The sequence below is a fragment of the Portunus trituberculatus genome, chromosome 14, assembly GCF_017591435.1.
Source record: "Portunus trituberculatus isolate SZX2019 chromosome 14, ASM1759143v1, whole genome shotgun sequence".
In the NCBI taxonomy this organism is placed as follows: domain Eukaryota; kingdom Metazoa; phylum Arthropoda; class Malacostraca; order Decapoda; family Portunidae; genus Portunus; species Portunus trituberculatus.
The window spans coordinates 15,239,774-15,261,683 of record NC_059268.1 but is presented as its reverse complement, the minus strand read 5'-3'; the positions used below and the strand labels follow the sequence as shown (position 1 = coordinate 15,261,683).

Here is a 21,910-nt window from a genome sequence, read left to right as displayed (position 1 = left end):
AGAGAAAGAGAATAAGAAGAAAAAAGTAGTTTCATTCACAGGCGGGATGAATTCAGCCTCGTGGGATTATGGACTTTGAAGTTAATTATAAAGGACGTAAGATTATTTTTACGAACGAGTTTCTCCCACATGTTTACGATTTGGGCTTGTTTGTGTGTTTGTGTCGGAAGTGGCGTGCAGAGGGTGGTGGGTGGCGTGGCGTGCGAGGGTGCAAGAGGGTAGGGAGGGACTGGGAGCCGTGGTGTGTGGGTGAGTGTGATAAATGGAAATAGCGAGAGTCTGGCATGGTGCGTAGGGGTGTGTGGCGTGTGGGTACCTTCGACTCACTGTATGCGATGACGAGGCATGATTTTAACATCAATAAAAGTGTGCTAAAAGTGTGCTGTGTATGAGAGAGAGAGAGAGAGAGAGAGAGAGAGAGAGAGAGAGAGAGAGAGAGAGAGAGAGATTGTTTCTTCCTACTGTCCTCGTGTTGGTCTCATAAGGTTCCCATAAGGTGCAGAAAATGTCTTGTATTAATAACTGTAGCAACAACAACAACAACAACAAAGGAAGAAAAATAACGTTATAGTATTTCCATCACAACCTTAACGAAGACAAAACACAAAATATGACCCAAAACTGTATACGAATCTTAATGCTTCAAGCTACTTCAGAAATATCCACCAACCCGCTTGAATAATTCCCAATAAGGCGCCATATCATCCCGGTGTGGCTGCGTCATTAATTTAGTCGACGAATCATTTCTCTCCTGTAGTTTTTAGTCAACATGTGAGCTGAGAGGGACTGCGGCGTCACTCTTCTACTTATTTTCCTCCCTTAATATTTCATTCATGCGGTTTATCGTAAAACTGTTGTGGTTTTTCGTGACTACAGTGGTTCTTCGTGGCTTTCGTGGTGTTTTCTTGATTTATTTCTTTATATTTTGGGGGTACTTGGTGATGTGTGTCTTTCTCCTTCATTCGTGTCGTCTTTTTGAAGTTAGAGATTCATTCCACGATTAGAGGACGCAAGAGTGTGCTCGATATTCAGAAGCATTTCATCGTTGCACCTCCACTGTTTCAAAGTCTGTTCAAGTGAGACACAAACTTTCAAGGGTGTTTTTATGGTTCTAGTGACAAGTGGACAAGTTTACTACATGACTTACAGGAGAAACACCCTTAGTAATCAGGTTTATCATCTCTGTGTCCCTTGAAAATACGAGTAGTCGTGGTGTGAAAGCGGAACATTTCAGAATACTGATCTGTAATGGGTGGGCCCTCTGTGTCCTTCATGAGATGTAAGAGTGATGATAGTAAATACTTGTTAAGAAAATGGAAAATAAAAACTTATCTCGGGTTATTTGAAAGGGAAGTGGTTGCCGAAGTGGATAAACCAGTAGAGCAACAACTGATCATCACTAATATCAGGGTTTTTTTTTTTTATATAAGCGTTTTTCTTAAGCAGTGTTGTGATTTTTAGGGCAAAGCAAGCCACACTCAGCCTTAGAGAATAGTCTTTGAGTCGTCTAATCCACTGACCACACTGTGAATATTGGCAGCAAGTAAATAACTCGTCCAGTAACTTTATTATCTTCAAGTTGTAATCGTCAAGAAGGAGCTTCGAGAGATGTCTTACCCTGAGAGGCGTGCCTAAAGAAATGTCTCACTCTGTCTCGTGAATTGTAGTATTTTGGCGATAACTTTTGACAGAATCCGAATATTCCATCTTTTAACCCCTTCAGTACCGTGACGTGTTTTATTATTCATTCTGCTTACTGTTTGATGATTTTATACAGGTTCACCAACTTGTGTGGGAGATTAAAATAATGAAGACTTTGGCCATTAATCTTCTGACCTATATAGACCCTTTCCAATATCAATAAAATCGTCTAATCACACCTAAAACTCATGATAAAAATGCGTTCCAGTACTAAAGAAGTTAATACTCCATGATACTCCCACAAAAAGCCAGAAAATCCTGTCCAGTTTTGAATAAGCTACAGAGAGACAGACAGAGTGGCATGTTCTTTTATCTAGATTCTACTGACAGTAAACTCTTCCTCGTGTATCACTGTGTACTTCATCTGTGGACACGTGCGAGTAGTATTTCAGGAAGAGAATTACCAGGTTTGGGTTGACACGAAGCGAGACCACGGAACTCAGGCATTACCGAGGAATTTTCACATGATTATTTTAAAGAGACTATGAGTGGTGTGGTCAGTGCACGGAAGTGGGGAACTGGCGACCCTGTGTGCGTGTCCTACCGGAAGCTGACGATTTTGTTTATGATCATGAAGCCGCCTGTCAATTGAGGGTGCAACGGAAAGCGCTTCATAAGGAGGCTACGCTGGGATCAACAGGTGCCACTAAAAATATAACTTCCTTGCGGCACCACAGGACTCGATTAGCGACGATTCAAGTCTGTTTTCATAGACGGTGTGCGGATAGCGAAGACTGCTAGCATCACTCCCTTTTCAACTATACAACTACAAATAAACAGAGCTACCAACACGTACTAGGGAGCAGTCAAGCCAAAGACACTCGAGCGTAATGGATAGGACACATCAAAGACTGAATAGACAAGAGTTGGGGAGTTAAGAAACGGAATAGTAACTTGGAGATAGGGTGAGAAGACAGAACAAACAGAGAATTGTAGGATTTTGACTGAAATGAGTTCCAATACTTAAGTGTGATAATTTTGTTTCGTATTGTACTGCAAAAAATCCTCTGCTACCCTGAAGTGAGAGCAACAGTTGTAGGTTTTGTAGCTCAATGAGAAAAGACAGGCGAGACTTACAGAGAGGCGTTAGTGTGTTATTGCTAGGAATGACTGAACTGAACGGAAGACTGCAGCACCAACACAAGCGGCGGCGGTAGTAACAGTAGTAGCAGTAGTAGTAGTAGAAGTTGTTGTTATTGTAGTAGTTGCTGTTGTTGTTATTGTTGTTGTTGTGGCTGCGGATGTTACATTGATGCCACAGTGCCATAGTTACAGGGGTGAGAAGAGGCAGTGGTATGGTAATGGAGGGTCAAGAGCATGGCAGCGGCGGCGGTGGTGGTGATATATTGGCAGCGATAGTGTTGGAACCCGTATGGGCGGGTATCAAATATCAGTCTGCTCCTCGCCGCCCTCTTTCCTTTCCCATCGCCGCCCTAGACAGAGAAACAGAAACAACACACACACACACACACACACACACACACACACACACACACACACACACACACGAGTCCCCTGAAGGTGACCTAATTACCTCGTACCAGCAACCCATGACCTCAATAAATGCTCTAAAACATCCTTATCTTTTGAGGGATCGTATGAAGAATTCCCCGGAGAGGCGTGTTGTCCTGACCAGTGTATGAGAGCAGCGTGTATCCGCCCCTCCCCGCCGCCATACGTTCCTCCCACAACACAGCGTGGCTTGAAGTACGAACAGTTAGTGTAACTACCACTCCTCTCCAAAGTGTGGATGCTTCAGGTGCACTAGTGACGGCACCAATAATTCATTCATCCTTCAGTATTTCGTTGTCATTACCGAGAGAACTGAAAAAGGAGTAAGAGAATACAAGATATATTGCGTCGTGGCAAGGCAGGGATGAGGGCAGGGACAGGACAGCCCTGGGAAATGCCGCACCAGTATCCGGAGCAGCCTTGAAAGTCCCACGACGCAACGGGACACCCGGGCGATCCACGAGGCCCAGCCAGATCCCCTCGACGCGCCTCGCCATCCCGCGAGGCACTTTGTGCTCCTATATGCCGACTCGTGGCGCGCTGTTTTTTACCGATTCGATTGTGTGTGTGTGTGTGTGTGTGTGTGTGTGTGTGTGTGTCCTTTTATTCTATTGCAGCGTCGCCCACTTGGATCATAGAAATATAGATATGTCTTGGTAACCGCCACGTGTGCCAAGGTTATTCAGCTTATCGTTTTTGGAATGTTATTGTTTCCCAGCGTTCCCAGTTTATCGCGATACAAAGCCTCAAAAATCCAAGCAATCGAATGGAAACAGTTTTGAAATTTTTAAGTCACTCCTGTCTCGGCGGGACGCGGCACCGAGGCTCTGAGGCACTGGATGCAGCCTGCAGCAATAAAGAGGCAGCGGATATCTCGACTGTCTGGCCTTCCTGTGATCATTTCATATTATTTCCCAGAGTTTCTCTTATGGCCATTTCGCTGATATACAGTGTATGGATACCATTTAATTGGCTGACTCATGAAAATGATAACGAGCAGCGAAAAGATGTGATGGACAGAAGTGCATTGTCTTTCACTACTGGACTTTACACAATAATGCGACGGAATTGCTCATGGTGTAAAACAAAAAGAATGGGAATGAGTTTGCCATTTTGTAAAGATAGAAATCATGAACTACATTTGGCTTTAATGGTGGGCACGTGCCGCCTTCCTGGACGACGCTCACTGCTAACAACAACAACAACAATAACAACAACAACAACAGCAACTGATGACGCACAATCTTGAGAAAAAGGAAAAGGATTTCCTAGGAGTCGCTGCGTTTCCCCGCTCACATGGCGAATTATAGGTCGTTGTCTTATATTTCAGGAAGACAAGAATAGTGGCAGAGTCTTTTGTTGTGCCTCTGTGATGCTCGACTTCTTAGGTACCCAGCGGCATCGTTACAGCCAGTGCCAGTGACGTAAATGCTGAAGTCGATGTTTGGACACAGTGCACATGCGTCACGGCTCGGCGCAGCGGTCGTACCTCCCCACTACCCTGACTCCGGGACTCCCTCTGTGTCCCCGTGATGCATGGTCGTGTTGATGGCTCTCTCACGCTATTTTGGACTCTTACATGTCTTTTTTTTTTCTATCTCTCCTGAAATTAACAGTTTTTTACATCTTCGTCTTCTTATTTCGAATTGTAGTACGTAATAACAAATTGGTTCCTTGTCTCACTTTATCCCTCTCAGTACCATGACGCGTTTTCATATTCATTGTGCTTACTATTTGGTGATTTTATACAACTTCAGAAACTTATATGGGATTAGAATAGCAAAGACTCTGGCCATTAATGTTCAGACCTCCACAGACCCTTCGTAAAATAAACTCATCAAATCACATCCAAAACTCATGGTAAAAATGCGTCCCAGTACTGAAGAGATTAAGTAAGAGTGTAATATGAAAATGAAGAAGGACAATGTTTGCAAGCTGAAGCGGACACACACAAGGCTGATATGATGAAGGCGTAGTGGTTCGCTTGGCAGCAGACCAGAGGCGGAGGATGGGAGTGGTGTGTATTAGTGTGGTGATAGGGAGATGTGGACTCTGGTGGTTCACAGGGAGGGGGGAGTGATGGTGAAAAGGGCTTATGTAATTTGAGTGTAATTGATGTAAGAGTTGTAACTTCATTGATTTTTACGTAGGTCTCTCTCTCTCTCTCTCTCTCTCTCTCTCTCTCTCTCTCTCTCTCTCATCCTCTAATTTCCGTCGGCGGTCAGAAATAGGTTGCCAACTGGAGGAAGTCACCATAACACAAACATTCAGATCACAATGCAAATCTGACGGACGGGTTGGCTGGCTGGCTGGCTGGTTGGCTGGCTGGCTAGTTGGCTGGCTGGCTGGTTGGCTGCCTGTTTGATCCGCACCACTAACTCTGTTTTGTTTTGTTCCCTTCCTTTTACTATTTTTCTCCCCTTTTCTGTATTTACCTTCCTTACGTGTGGTCTGATCCGATGCAGCGTGGTTTGTTTTGATTCAAAGGTCAATGATGGATAGGAAATTCAGGGAGGGGAGTAGAAAGCGTTATTATCCTTGCATGTTACCTTTTGTGGGGTTTTTTTCGCAGATTTATTGCCTAGAAAGAAATATGAAGATAATCCACACTGAATATCTTTGGCTCAGGTCTGTATTCAGAAACGCTTTTACTCTCTCATCACGACTATTTTCAAAGGCCATGGAGATGATTAGCAGAGTTTTCAAGAGTGTTTCTCCAGTTCATAATGAAGAAATCTTATTAATCTGTCTCTAGAACCGTAGTAAAAGCACCATAGAAAACTCGTGTACATTTAAATAAAGCCTCTTGAAATAGTGGTGAAGCGCAGAAGTGTTTGAGGATAAAAGCCTTAATCACAAAATTTGCCACCATTATTGTGAAAAACACGAAATAAATAGACAAATAGACATACAAATATGATGTTCCTAGGTGTGTAAACAGATGAAACACAAATATAATCTCATTACCAAATACACTGCAAACGTAATAGATTAAAAAGTTGTCTAATGAACTAACACAGGTGCGAGTCGAAGCAGAGTGAATCACAAGTGGAACTGAATCGACTCACTCAGCATGGGGCGGTCGTGCAGTCCTCACCTCACCACAGAGTTGCACCCTTGTCACGCCCCACCGCAGCTTAACTGACGAACTGCTGCCTACGAGTAAGTTACATGTTCCTTGTCTCATGGTTGTTATTGTAAGCGAAAAAATTTGCTCTGCTCTGGAATTGTGTACGGTGAAGATCGGGGTTGTGTTGGTGGTGGTGGAGGTGTAACTATCTGACACTCGTTTGCTTTCACTGGTTCCTTGCAGATATTGGCTCGTATTATCAAACACTTCTGCAATTCAACTCCACTATTTCAAGAGGTTATATTTAAATTCTACACGAGTTTTTTAAGGTGTTTTTAAGGTTCTAGAGGCAGAGTGACAAGATTTCTACATTATCAACTGGAGAAGTACTCTTGAAAACCTCGCTAATCATCTCTGTGGGCTCGAGAAATAGTCGTGGTGAGAGAGCAAAAAAATTCATGTTTATTTGAATCTACGCGAGTTTTCTTTAAGTTTTTTAGACGGTTCTAGAGGCAGAGTGACAAGATTTCTACATTATCAACTGGAGAAAGTCTTGAAAACCTCGCTAATCATCTCTACGGCCGTGAGAAATAGTCGTGGTGATAGAACAAAACGTTTCTGAATATTTATTTAAATTTACACGAGTTCTTTTAAAAGGTATTTTTATAGTTCTAGAATCAGATTAACAAGATTTCTACAGTATCAACTGTAGAAACACTTGAAAATCTTGTTAATCATCTCTGTGGCACCGGAAAATGGTCGTGGTGAGACAGCAAAGTGTTTTACTGACCATTGTGGAGATAGTTTTTAGGCCGGGAAGTTAAACAGCAGCGTTAACATGCAGGAAATGATCAGCGTTGGATAAAGGAGAGATCAGAAACATGAGCTATTAATGATACGTATCTCTCCATGTCTTCCTGAGTTTTGCTTCCTCGGTGGGATGTAGTAATCACTTCTAAGGCTTGGCGAAGGAAGTCAGTAGACCTACTAAGGCTTGGTTCTGCAGCTGTATGGGCCTCTCCAGATACATGTGGATATTTGAAACTAATTATCTAGGCTCCTTTCTACCATGTTTTTCAATTCTTCATGTAGACTTGCGAAGAAAACCTCAGGAACGATGAAGCTTTGATTAAATTTGCAAATCCACTTTTACACTAAATAACCTTATCAAACTTTCTCGATAAACTGGGACGCATTTTTACCGTGAGTTTTGGGTATGATTACACAATTTTATATATATTAGCAAGGGTCTATAAAGATAAGAAGATTAATAGTCAGAGTCTTCACTATTTTGATACCCACATCTGAAGCTGTTAAAATCGCCGAATAGTAAGCAAAATGTATATGAAAATGTGTCATGGTACTGAAGGGGTTAAGTACGTATATGGCACTACTTGAAACTGAAGTAAGAACAGGAATATTTGGAAGAATAAGAAGGTTAGGTGTACCATCGAAGCAAACACGAAAACTCAAGTGCTTATTTGCGAGGATTAAACCCAAACACTGCACGTGAATTTGAGTCAGGGAACACAGCTGCTTGTTTTCGCCAACAAACATAAGGATTCGCGAGGTTTTTTCTTAGTTTCTTCCTTGACAGGAGCAAGGGAGCCAAGCAGGGAGCTAATAGAGCACAGCACATGCATGCCACTCCACCGGCCCGCCTGCAACGCCCGCCTGCAACTCCCGCCCGCAACGCCCACCCGCTCGTCCTCCCGCCTTGATCTCTGCAGCCTCTGTGGTGTTAGATTTATATATCGCTGCAGTGACTCAGCCTTGACCGTGGCGGCTAACCGGTGAAAATTCCCACGTGATGAATTATTGCACGGGACGAAATGAAAGGGAAATTTACATGAAAAGTTCTTTAAATTGTCGACATTTGCGTATTCGTGGATCTTTTCCTCTCTCAGTCCGCAGTAAAGTGACTCGTGATGCATCTTTTGAACCTGTTCGTGTCGTGAGGAGATTAGTTCCTTGATAAAGAGAGAGAGAGAGAGAGAGAGAGAGAGAGAGAGAGAGAGAGAGAGAGAGAGAGAGAAATGCAAGAAGTTTACGTGAATGAGCAAGTGATGAATGAATTAATGTTGCCTACAGTTTTCTTTTCTCTTTCCCTGCCTCCCTCCTTCCTTCCTTCCTTCCTTCCTTCCTTCCTTCCTTCCTTCCTTCTTTTTCTTTCTTTCTTTCTTTCTTTCTTTTCTTTCTTTCTTTCCTTGATTTATTTTTTTGCGTTTGTTATATAAATGAATGAACAACAAATCTTCACACACACACACACACACACACACACACACACACACACACACACACACACACACACACACACACACACACACACACAAACTACAGTGCATGCAAACCTTTTCAAATTCGCGGGACCGACAGTGGGAGGGACAAATTTGGACACAAGCAAAATCAGTTGGCAGACAGCGCTGAGGCCCCTTTTCTACCCCCATCCCCCCTTGATCCATGCCCTTTCGCCTCCCTCTACCCCCTCTCCCCCACACACACACACCCCATCTCATGCAGCTGCCACGCCCCTTTCTTATAACTCTGGCGTCATGACCATAATTAAGTTCACACACACACACACACACACACACACACACACACACACACACACACGAGAGAGAGAGAGAGTAGGTTAACATACTTCTCTCAGCCTTTCGTTGTTGTGGCGCCAAAATCACAACAGTCAATCATTCAGTGGTTCATTTTAAGCGTTCGGTGTTATGAGAGTAGTAGAAATGAGTTACGAGTCGTTAACCTTTCTGGATCGTGTTATGTACTGCTTTAAATTGCCTCAGAGTTAAGCGTTTTCTCATCACCTTTAGTGCGTCATAAATTTCTTTAACGTGGACAAAGTAAGGTGTGGCGCCACGTAGCGAGAGCACACGAAAACAGGAAAATGTATGAAATCTTAAGCTTTACAGGAATCATTTAATAACAGCTACTGAGATGTGAATTATCGTTAACCCGAATTATATCCTTTTCCTTCTCTTCATCCTCCTCTTCCTTCTCCTCCTCGCCCACGCACAAAGGCGCTAAAAGTAGGACTGATCTCAAGGCGCTCCGAACGAAGGAACGGCTCAGCTGGGTGTCGTTTTCCACAACATTCACACACCCGTGGTCACGTCAACTCCAGGGAATGCTAACAATGTAACGCTAACCAATGCACTCTGCAGGGGAATGTGAGGAATAAGTGTTGCTGAGGGAATGTTACGTTTATGGATTGTATTGCTGAATGGTGATTGGTAAGGAAGTGTCAGGAAAAAAGGAACGGAACAAAAGAAACAGTTTTTGCCAAGAACTAAAGTATCAGAGAAAAAAAAATCCGTAATAATTTCTTCTTAGAGAAAAAAGTAATCTAATGTCAACTCTGTGGATTTTTGTATCTCTAGGGACTGTTAACTCGAGGGACTGTTAACTCTTAAGGATTGTTAACTCTAGGGAATCTTAACTTTATGGACTGTCATCTCTAGGGACTGTTAACTCTAGGGATTGTTAACTCTAGAGACTGTTGGCTCTAGAGACTGTTAACTCTAGGGACTGTTAACTCTAGAGACTTAACTCTGGGGACTGTTAACTCTAGGGACTTAACTCTATGGACTGTTAACTCTAGGAACTGTTAACTCTGGGGACTGTTAACTCTAGGGACTCACAACTCTAGGGACTGTTAACTTTATGGACTGAACTCTAGCGAAGGTTAACTCTAGCAAATGTAAGCTTTAGTGAATGTCATAGCTAAGGAATGACAGATATAGGGAATGTGAACTCCTCAAATGTTAAGTTTAATATGAATTACAACTTGTTTCAGAGTAAGCAAATTATATTCTTTTCTTTAATTATCTTTAATGTTTCGAGTTTATACAGCCATGTTATTGATTTTTTTTTTTCTTTTTTTGGGGGGTGTGGTAGTTGGGAGTAGAAGAGAGTAGGAGGGAGAAATAATCGGAGAAAAAGAGGAAACAAGTCATAGTGTAGTTGACGGTGTATAAATATGCCCTTTCTTTTTCTTTACGTTCCCTCCTTGGCGGACCTTACGACGACTCCGGTCTGCTGTATGCTGTATGTCGCTTTAACTCCCTTAGAACTGACAGGCCGGCACACTTTGTAGGATCAGGACTCCAGGTTTATTAATGTGTTGTTTCTACGGAAGGGTTTGATGATCCCTGCCAAGAATTAAGTGAAGATCCCCAGGAAGTGAAAATTTAAACTGCCGAAGACGTAAAAGTGAATTGGAAAAAAGAGAAATCCTTAACAAGAATATAGTAAAGGTTTTTGGGGTTTAGTATTAGTGTTGTCAAGCAGTGCCGTTTTTTTTTTTTTTTTTTTTTTCATTGGTGGTAACAAGAAGAGCATTTAGTTGTTCACTTTGAATTATGTTGCGTAATAATAAGAGTTGAACTTCAGGACCAGGGAGGGAATTTTAAAGATATGGTGAGGTTTTGTTTTATGACTCTCTCTCTCTCTCTCTCTCTCTCTCTCTCTCTCTCTCTCTCTCTCTCTCTCTCTCTCTCTCTCTCTCTCTCTCTCTCTCTCTCTCTCTCTCTCTCTCTCTCTCTCTCTCTCTCTCTCTCTCTCTCTCTCTCTCTCTCTCTCTCTCTCTCTCTCTCTCTCTCTCTCTCTCTCTCTCTCACACACACACACATACACATACACACACCGCACAGTGTAGTGGTTAGCACGCTCGACTCACAATCGAGAGGCCGGGTTCGAGTTCCGGTAAGCGGCGAGACAAATGGGCAAGCCTCTTAATGTGTGGCCCCTGTTCACCTAGCAGTAAATAGGTACGGGATGTAACACGAGGGGTTGTGACCTCGCTTTCCCGTTGTGTTGTGTTGATGTGGTCTCAGTCCTACCCGAAGATCGGTCTATGAGCTATGAGCTCGCTCCGTAATGGGGAAGACTGGCTGGGTGACCAGTAGGCGACCGAGGTGAATTATACACACACACACACACACACCCGGTAGCTCAGTGGTTAGAGCGCTGGCTTCACAAGCCAGAGGACCGGGGTTCGATTCCTCGGCCGGATGGAGATATTTGGGTGTGTCTCCTTTCACGTGTAGCCCCTGTTCACCTAGCAGTGAGTAGGTACGGGATGTAAATCGAGGCGTTGTGACCTTGTTGTCCCGGTGTGTGGTGTGTGCCTGGTCTCAGGCCTATCCGAAGATCGGAAATAATGAGCTCTGAGCTCGTCCCGTAGGGTAACGTCTGGCTGTCTCGTCAGAGACTGCAGCAGATCAAACAGTGAAACACACACAGTCGCTAAACAGGCCATATACTAAGTGGCACACAAGTGTTGCCGCCGCTGGTCATAAAACGTTACGATGGATGCCAGGCAGTCCTCGCTAGTACTCCTGTAACGAGACCAGAGCGGCGTTAGGACATGCCTTAGAGACGGGTTCCGCTGCTGCTACTGTCGCTCCCGTCGCTAACGCTTCTGCTGTTGCTGCCACGCCGTCGCCGCCGCCGTCGCCTTTATAAGTTGGGATTGCGGAAGGTTGCATAGAAGTGTCAAGGGACATTTGGGCGTGGGCAAGAATCACGTGTTTTTACAGCCTTTATATTTTTATCCCTAGCGCCTCCCCACCGCTATCTAGTACATCACTTTCAGTGACTTCAAGGTTCTCTCTCCCCTTCACTACACGGTCTCGTGGCCGCAAACATGGTCCAACTTTTAACTCGTCAGTTTAGCAACACTCTATATGGGAAAACCAACTCTCCGGCAAGGTCAATGATATCAGTTGTTGACCCTTTCAGTACCATGGCGCATTTTCCTATTCATTCTGGTCACTGTTTGATGATTTTATGCAACTTCAGAAACTCGTATAAGGATTAAAATAGTGAAGACTGTGGCCATTAATCTTCTGACCTCCATAAATCCTTCCTAATGTCAATAAAATTGTCTAATCACACCAAACTCGTGGTAAAAATGCGTCCAAGTACTGAAGGGGTAAGGTTAAATTCACATCAATTGGTGAGGGCAAATATTTCCTTTGGACAAACTAATGATACCCAGACAAGGCTAATTTTAGGTGACAGATCCTAGATGTTACTAAGCGGAACTCAAATTATAGCCGGGAAGTGAATTAATTGCTCCATCACTCCTTCTAGTGTCAATATGTCTTTCAGATTTATACACCACACTTCTTTGTTTATGTGAGAGGGGAAACTGGAGACCCTTTCTTTTTCCTCTTTTTTTTTTCTTAAAGCTTTTGTGCTTCTTTCAGCTTTTGTGCATGTGCCTGACTGGACATTTTAAAAACTTTAGTAACTATATATATTTCTAAGTGTTGGATGTAACAGCGCCAAATGATCAAACTTCCGGGACCTGATTTACGTAACATTTCCTTTCATAATGCATACTGGGATAAAGAAAACGAGAAAGGTGGAAATCCCCATGAGACTTCGAGTGACAAAAAAACATGACCATTAAATCAAACTAGTATATGTTTTTGCACAACCAGGCACGTCAAAAGTGTCTTCCGCTTGTGACGAACGTGATTATTGCTGCAAGCCTTGGAACTCTCGACACGCGTTTCATTGCCAGTGCTGCAGTAAACCACACCAGGCGCAGTGTTTATTAGGCCGTTTATTGTCGCCTGATTGAGCACGTGTAGCTGTGGCACCTTAGAGGCACACTTGTCCCATTCATGAGAGAGAGAGAGAGAGAGAGAGAGAGAGAGAGAGAGAGAGAGGAAAGGGAAAGGGAAAGGGAGAGAACTAACAGACAGACAGGCAGATACAAGAAATGATTAATGAGAGAGAGAGAGAGAGAGAGAGAGAGAGAGAGAGAGAGAGAGAGAGAGAGAGAGAAGAGATGACCAAATGTTCCTATTTCACTTTCTGCATTAACTTTCTTTCCTAGCGCTGTAAAACTTATGAGTAAATAAGTAATGAGTTCAGCTTCGTTGTTTCTTTCCTTTTTATCTCTTTTTCCTTCTCATTCCGGTAAGAGAATGAACAACCTGACCGAGTCGATAAATTGAGGTTTTGACACGCATTTCTGAGTTCTGGTTTGCCTTTTCATTCAGTCAAGACGAATGAATGGAGTGACATTGATAAGGAATTGATTCATTTATTTATGACATCGCACAACGAGGCCGACTGACAGAAGGCGCCTAACTCTTCCGACAAACACCACGGCGCCTGTGTCCACCGCCTGGCACTAGTAGGAGTACCACCAGCAGCAACACCATGAGGGCGGCACTGCTTGTGTGTCCCTCTACCAGGAAGACACACACTGCTTCCAAAACACCAAGATAAATCAGACGCGAGTATATTTCAATAGTATTTACTGAGAATTGTCACGCTTCTCAGAGACACACGTTACTATTATAGGAGCATCTTATTTATATTTTTTTCCGGAGAAGACAAGATTTTTATACGCTGTTTATTAAAGTACCAGTACCTCTTAGGCGAATCATTTTAACCACTGAGTTCCATGATGCGTTTCTATATTAATTCATCTTACTATTTGGTGATTTTATACAGCTTCAGAAACTCATGTAGGGGATTAGAATAGTGAAGAATCTGCCCATTAATCTTCTGATCTCCATAGACACTTCTTAAAGTCAATAAAATCGTTTAATCGTACACAAATCTGAAGGTAAAAATGTGTCTCGGTACTGAAGAGGTAAACAAACGGCGCCTGCATTTTTCCTTTTTTTTTTCCCATGTTGTCTCTCTCCAGGTGTTGCCATGGGTATAATCCAAAGGCAGGGGAGACGTGGCACTAAGGGGGTCAGACGTGAAGGCGAGTGACGGGGACACTGCCAACAATGTATACTATGCTGGCACACATCCCTTCCTCAGGCCGTCCATGCTGCCTTCCCATTCGACTTCACTGGGAGGGGGCGAGTGGGAGAGGGCTAAGGATTGACGAGAGGTTTGGCAGGGCGAGTAGTGGGCGGTGTAGAGAGCGTAGTGACAGCTATGAGTGGGCGTTGTAGCCGAGGGGAAATGAGGAAATATCGAATCTGAAGTCAAGGCTGCGTAGAGGCGATGTCATTTATCTTCAGTGATGGTTGTAGCAGCAGCAGCAGCAGCACAGCGGGGGAGCGAGCGAATTTGTTCAAGTGCGGAAGCATAAATCTATAATTAGGTACAGTGTTACGTGTAGTGCTCGTTTTGGGAGGGCAAAAAATATTTATCAACATGGTTCTTGCTTGGCTTGTGTCAGCTGTAACAGTAAAGCCTTTAAATACTCTTAATACCTTAGTTAAGTTAGTACACAAATAAACACAACGTGGCTTTACTTTTCTCTTGGGGTGTAAATAGAAATAATCTTAAACTGCGGTCTGGGTTAGGAATGGTGAAGGTCAGGACAATAGCAAGGCGTCTGTTGATCGTGTTTCAGTTCTATTTCGTGGTCATAAGTTGAGTAACCCGCCACACAAACTCCCGCTGAGTGTTGTTTTCTCTCAGTCTTTACTACACAGAGGTTCTTAAGATCTATCAGTTGTCATGTTTCGTAAGAGGAGCGCCAGCAGATGACAGGACGCAGACTGGGGAGGATACGAATCACAATGAAAATAAGTAACATATCTTCTATTATAGTACTGATTATGTAAACGAAATATAGCACATGATATTCTGCCAGTATGTCGTCTCAAGGTTAGTCATGAGGAAAACAATTTACAACGTTCATCATGTGTTTCGAAGCCCGCCAATCTAGTTATGTCTTCCCTTTACCCTCCTCCCACATGCTTGAATTTAGTGCACTGCCTCGCAATACATCACCGGCCTCAACCTGTAACCAAAAATGCTTACAGAAAACAGCAGCAGTTGCGTCACATGACAACCGAGCAAGCTGAAGGGAAAGGCAAGGCTCACCCCCTAGCCTTGGACGTAACCTTTGCCGCTCTTGACAAAAGCCTTGAAATCCCCTCACCGTAAATGAAAATTATATATCTTCCTCTTCCTTACACCAATAGCTCAGTTTTTCTTTATTTTCACACATGCCGCAGCAGCAGAGTTAACTTTAGAATCTCTAAAATACTTGATAGATTTCATAATTTTCGAGATTTAGAGACTGCATTAACCCCTTGATTGCCATGACGCGTTTCCATATTCATTCTGCTTACTATTTGGTGATTTTATACAGGTTCAGAAACTCATGTGGTGGATTAGAATAGCGAAGACTGTGACCATTGATCTTCTGACCTCCATAGGCCCTTCCTAGTGTAAATAAATTGGCCTAATCGTGCACAATTCTCAAGTTAAAAATGTGTCTTGATATTTGGACATTTGTCTATTTTAAACGGACTTTCGTGAAGGGTATTATGTTTTTTTTTAGTGACCTCATAATTCTAGTGATCATTTAACATGGATTGAGCAACACTAACGAGAAAATATCAATGCAAACTTACGGAAGTGTGGTTTGAAATCCTTATGAGGTGCACAAGGCGTGTAGGTCCAGTGGGTTACGCCGTTACGGTGCCCCAACCTGCTATACTCTTAGGGGCACGTATGCTGAGGAGGAGGCGATACCTTTGTACAGTAGGGCGCTATCTTACAACAGTGATTGTCTTCCTGAACTCGCACTTTTAGTCGCGAGCCAAGCTCCAGCGCCACAGAACCGCCGCACCGCAAGACAGAAGGGTAGCCACGTAGGCACTGGAGAGGAGCTGAACAGACAACAGCATCACAACGCCTGCTTTAAAGATCATGCAGAAAATCACATATATTATCGTCTCTCTCTCTCTCTCTCTCTCTCTCTCTCTCTCTCTCTCTCTCTCTCTCTCTCTCTCTCTCTCTCTCTCTCTCTCTCTCTCTCTCTCTCTCTTATTATGGATCATATATCAATTTATATATATATATATATATATATATATATATATATATATATATATATATATATATATATATATATATATATATATATATATATATATATCAGCTCGTCCCTCCCCCCTTCAGCACGTCCCTGGAGCTTGTTAGGTTAAGTATTTATTTATTTATTTGTGAAAATAAGAAAAAAATTAATTAACGACGTACAGATCGACTAGCAGAGAGAGAGAGAGAGAGAGAGAGAGAGAGAGAGAGAGAGAGAGAGCGCCAAATAAGTCACCAAGGACTGGGAGAGAGTCGAGGCCACGTCAGGAAAGGACACACAAGAAAGTAACAATGACAAAAACAAAAGGAAATAGAAACAAGATCACAATTTAGCTCCAAGATTTCGACTGGTTGGCTGAAATAAAGAGAGAGAAAAAAGATAAAATATAGAACTAGTGCACACAGAAATGTTTTGCGATTTATTAGTGCTTTCCTCGCCGCCGCGCCAGTCTGCTTGAATGCACTCAGAAATTTCACGACCATTCTGAAAATAACCACGCAAGGGAGCCAAGTTGAGGCGTGCTGGCGGCCAAACTATACTCACGACGTCTCTGCCGCCTAGTGTAGTGGTGACATACGAGTACATACACACACCAACATGTAAACACACTTCCTGCCAACGCTGCTCCGTTGTGTGTGTGTGTGTGTGTGTGGGGGTATGTTACCTTTATTGCATAGTGACAGGTCAATTTTTTTTTTTATCGTGTATATTGACATGAAGGAGAAAAAGTAAGGGAAGGACGAAGCTTAAATTCCATTGTTTTCATGTAAACACATATCACATTACATTTTTCTTCACAATAAAGTGGTTTGTTCCACGATGAAGGACCATCAGTGTAGCCACGATAAAATTCATAGACACACACACTATTAATACGGTATAATGATGACAGTGATAGGAACAGGAGAACAACGATACGAAAAGTGGTTGTGAGAATGATAATAACTATAATGGATACAATATGATTAACAACAAGAAGCAGGAAGAGGAGGAGGAGGAGGAGGAGGAAATGTAGTAGTAGTAGTAGTAGTAGTAGTAGCAGCAGAACATTTACCGTAGTATAGTGGAATCAGCCAAAAAGTGAGAGCAAGAACAAGAAGCGCAGCGTTACCCTATAAGAAGGTATACCACTCACCCATGACTGCTTCGAACTCTGGCACGACCCCACAAGGTTACATGTCCCGAACACACACACACACACACACACACACACACACACACACAGTCCCTTTACCTTCACTGTCCCTCGTATGTTACATCACCAACGAGAAAAATATGGCAACCCGTCACGGTACAGTCTTACATCACGGTCACTAACTACATACCTTTTTAAAATATCCCTTACTTGACCTTTTGCAGGGCCAGTTAGTGAGTATCGCTACAAAATGAGAGTATATCTGGTACTAATTGGCTACGAGACAAGGAATCATCATCGTGTTCACCATTAGTAGACATATAAGTACTTAGTTAAGAGAAAGAGACCCTTTTAATCTCCATCGTACCCATTTACTGAAACATTCCTCGTCTTTATCGTACTCTAAAGTCTTCACTATCTACTTCTTTAAGAGACAATGACCTCCCCTCTTCTCTGCTTCATCGCAACCAAAAGTTTAAGAAGTTTACGTCCTTAGGAGACGATGAACCTTCCTCACCTTCATCATATCCACACAACTAGAGGTCTTTCCGGCGTGCAGCTGACGGACAGTCCTACAAAACATGAAATCTGAGCACGAGTCCGCAGGCAACACACAAGCATCAGCGGGGCATAATTTTCCCTTTCGCACTATTTGCCAAGTGTGTCTGTGGAGGTGTGCCTTCCCGCCCCCTTCCCCGCCCCGCTATGCACTGTTGGCACCCTCCACCACACAAACAGTGGCACGTATAACTTTTGAATTCGTTGTGCCAAGAGTCGCCTGCGGTGTGTGTGTGTGTGTGTGTGTGTGTGTGTGTGTGTGTGTGTGTGTGTGTGTGTGTGTGTGTGTTTGGGGATGGAGGGGAGAGATTTTATTTTAGAAACGAATGTGTGAATATTATTTTCTCCGCCTAGTTGTATAAAGGCCTCTCACTTGTCTCGCTGACTCATGCTTCACCCTAGCTTTTTAAAATTACATTAATAAACACCACCATCAACCTACTCAGTCTTTAATCACATATAAGCTGCTTTTTCTCGCTTATTTTTCGTGTCATGAGTTCATTTATGACGAGTGATCGACAAGGAGGCAATTTGCAGGTGACATTGTTTACAAATATTTGTGTATAGCTGTTCATCATCATTCTCTTATTTGTTTCCGAGCCGCTACCATTCGTCCTTCCCTCAGGGTCGTAGGTAGGGTATATATATAAGCAGGGAGTCACTATGCTATAAAGAGACGCTCCTTGTGAAAACCAGCATCCTCATAATAGCCTCGATGCACACGGCCCCTCTGTGCATTCCTCCGTCAGTACCACAAATCCTCCCCATCATTACGTCTGCTTCTCCCGCTTCAGAATGTAACTAATTAAGTGATTATTAAAATTGTTCTTACACTCTCTCTCTCTCTCTCTCTCTCTCTCTCTCTCTCTCTCTCTCTCTCTCTCTCTCTCTCTCTCTCTCTCTCTCTCTCTCTCTCTCTCTCTCTCTCTCTTGTTCTTGTTCTTGTTCTTTGTTATTATTATTATTATTATTATTATTATTATTATTATTGTTTATGATATTTTTCTTTTTTCTTTTTTTTTTCTTTTTCCTCCTCTTCTTTTTCCTCTGACACTTCATTTGATTTCCGCTTCCATATGGTGTTGAGAGTCTCCAAGCCAGCCAATGGTACATGCCGCTCCTGCCTCTGCCTCTCGCCGCTCGCTTCTGTCCAACCTCTTCCTTCTCTTCTCCATACGTTCGTTACAAGTCGTTATCGTATTAGAGCGGTGATGGGCGATCTGGTAACAGGTGTGGTAACGGTAGCGGTGATTGGTTATGGGTTCGGAGTACTCATGGCCAAACTGCGTCACTGTCCAGACCAAATCTTGAAGTCCAGATCAGGAGTAGACAAGACGCGCTCTCCGGCTCTGCTCTGCGTCGTGCTGGCGTAAAACGGTAGCTCACATTGTCACTCCATATTCAGAATTGCTTCCCTCTCTCACTGCGACCATGTTCAAGACTACAGAGACGATTATCCGAGTTTTAAAGAGTATTTGTCCTGTTTATGATGCAGAAAAAGTGTTAACATGTCACTATAATAGATTACATGAAAATAGTGGAGGTGCGGTGCATAAGTGTTTCAGTCCAGCGGATGACTGTGACTTGGCAAAATCTTCATAAGCATGTTTTAAGCAAAATTTTCATAAGCATATTTTAAGTATTCCATATCATATTACCACTTTTGTCGTGCTATTTCCTCAAGATTAATGACTGATGTTTCCACTCACTGAAAGATTTACGTACGTATATACGTGTTTTGATACGTGCAGCAAATTCAGTTTATCCATATCAAAACCATTATGCTTAATCCCTGTAGTACCATGACGCCTTTTCATATTCATTCTGGCTACTATTTGATGATTTTATAAAGCTTCAGAAATTTATATGGTGATTAAAACAGTGAAGACTCTGGCGATTAATCTTCTGACTTCCATAGACCCTTCTTAATGTCAATAATTTTTTTTAATAAAACCCAAAACTCAAGGTAGAAATGAGTCCCGGTACTGAAGGGGTTAAATAAGGGCTCTGGTGAATTAATAATATAACTGAAGCACGTTTCAAAGCAAGACACGCTCGTTTCAAGCAAGACCATGTATAGACCAGTCAGTGATTAAGAGCTGCAGTGTTAACACGCTCGCGTGCGCCTATCCATATGGCAAAGTTACTCTGACGGAAAATGGTTCCAGTATAACACCTAGGATAGCTATTTTTCAGGGGTCGATTACATTGAGACCGTATTATCCATAACATTTGCGAATTGTATTTTTCAAGATGGTGTGGTCTTTGAGGTTGTTGGCAGTAGTGTGTGTGAAGCTTGCCACTTGACTTTTTAAGCTATCGAAACTTCTGGCAATGGATGTATAATGGTATATGACCCCTCCAAGATAAACAAACGTCTAGTTGTTGTAAAGATAAACTGTCCACCACAACCTTGCCTAACACGACTCCTGAAGACATTGTTGTTTTGTTCTTGATGGTATCGGGGCCGCCCTTCACTTGGCAGGCTATCTGAACACATTAGAACGAATGCACAAAGGTGGTTGAACTCTCCAATATGTCCACGGGGTCAGGTGAAGTGTTGTAAAGCGCTAATGAGTTTCTCTTTTTACTATCATTACTATTTTAAAGAATCCTGTAAGCTTATCACTGCCTTGAGAGCAGGTAAATCATCGGCCTCTCCTCTCACGTTCATTATTTTGATTTGCACACACATTGGAGACTTGATTGTCTATATAGGTCTTGCCTTGCCCAGTTTTCCTTGTCTTCTTGTTTGTTCAGTATTGATGAACAATATCGGTAACTTTTTTTTCATTATTATTCACTAAGAATAATCGTCAGGCAAAGAAATAGATTGCGAACTAATTTTTTTTCACTTTTCTTTTTCTCAATCTTTCTATACTCGGTGATAAAAGAACTCCCAAATGTATCTTTATCTTAGCAGCAGGAGGATGGTTATAGCTTTAGAATACGTATTATTGCCATCTTGGGTGTGAATAAGCAACTAAATTTAGATACGTTTCCTTTCATGAAGATGAACACGAAGATCACTACCTTAAAAAGAAATAATAAATAAATAATAATAAATGAATAAGTGAATAAATAAATGTAGTTACTGAAAAAAATAGCGTTTAACAAGTTCAATAACCTCTTGGCTGGGATGAACACACACACACACACACACACACACTGTGGCTCAAAGAAGGTAGCTATATCAGAGCTTTGTATACTACAATTAGGTGAACTCACACACACACACACACACACATACTCCAGCGGGTGGGCGGTCAGTGAACCCGAGTCTCGTTCATTCATAAAGCTGTGGGAAGCTCCAAACTCGTCCAGACCACGAGGTGAGGGTGGCCTCCTTCCTTCACCGTTACTGGATTGAACACGCCCCCCCCACACACTTTCCCAGCTCCTCCACTATTTCTTCCTTCCACTAGTCTCTCCACTGCTCCACTCCTGCCACTTCTCAGCTAACTGTTCTTTTATTTTCATCCACATTTTGTTTACTTCTATCCAGCCTCTACCTGCCACTGCCAGTCTTTCCTTCCACTCATTCCCTGCCTATGCATCATCATAACCCAATTCTTGCCACTCCTTTTCAAAATAGTTATGTGTGTGTGTGTGTATATATATATATATATATATATATATATATATATATATATATATATATATATATATATATATATATATATATATATAATGTAGACAAAACATTAAATTTCCTTGTCTCTCCTGAACTGATGTGTGCACATATCTCAAGCATTTCCTTTGCATTAACTCATGCTTTTCAGGTGTTTAGCTGGCCTCAGGTGTCTGCATCACCATTGCCAATGTGTCACTCACTACTGTACCTTGCTGCTCATCTCTTTAGTAAATGGCCACTACTATCATCATGTCGGTTATGGCTGACATGGAGATGTGTAAATGTAACAGCCTTTACTCACCTGAATGGCAAGTAGTCAGCAGTGTCACCACTTTTCCTCCCAAGATTCGTGCAACATCCCACACAACCACCTGGCAACTCTACTGTCTCATAACCCTCCCCCCCATCAAGACCTTTCTCTGCTTTGAACTGAAAGCCAAGAACAAAGCCTGTTTTTATTTTACT

At 42.6% G+C, this 21,910-nt stretch overlaps 1 protein-coding gene across 3 annotated transcripts in view; it reads left to right on the top strand.

Moving 5' to 3' along the window:
- Positions 1-21,910, top strand: part of LOC123503874 (phospholipase DDHD1-like) — a 171,599-nt gene that overhangs the window by 123,284 nt on the left and 26,405 nt on the right. For all 3 annotated transcript variants that reach the window (XM_045254019.1, XM_045254017.1, XM_045254020.1), the window contains one exon: positions 6,234-6,375. The gene's annotated coding sequence lies outside the window, so the exon portion shown is untranslated. The remainder of the gene's footprint in view (positions 1-6,233; positions 6,376-21,910) is intronic.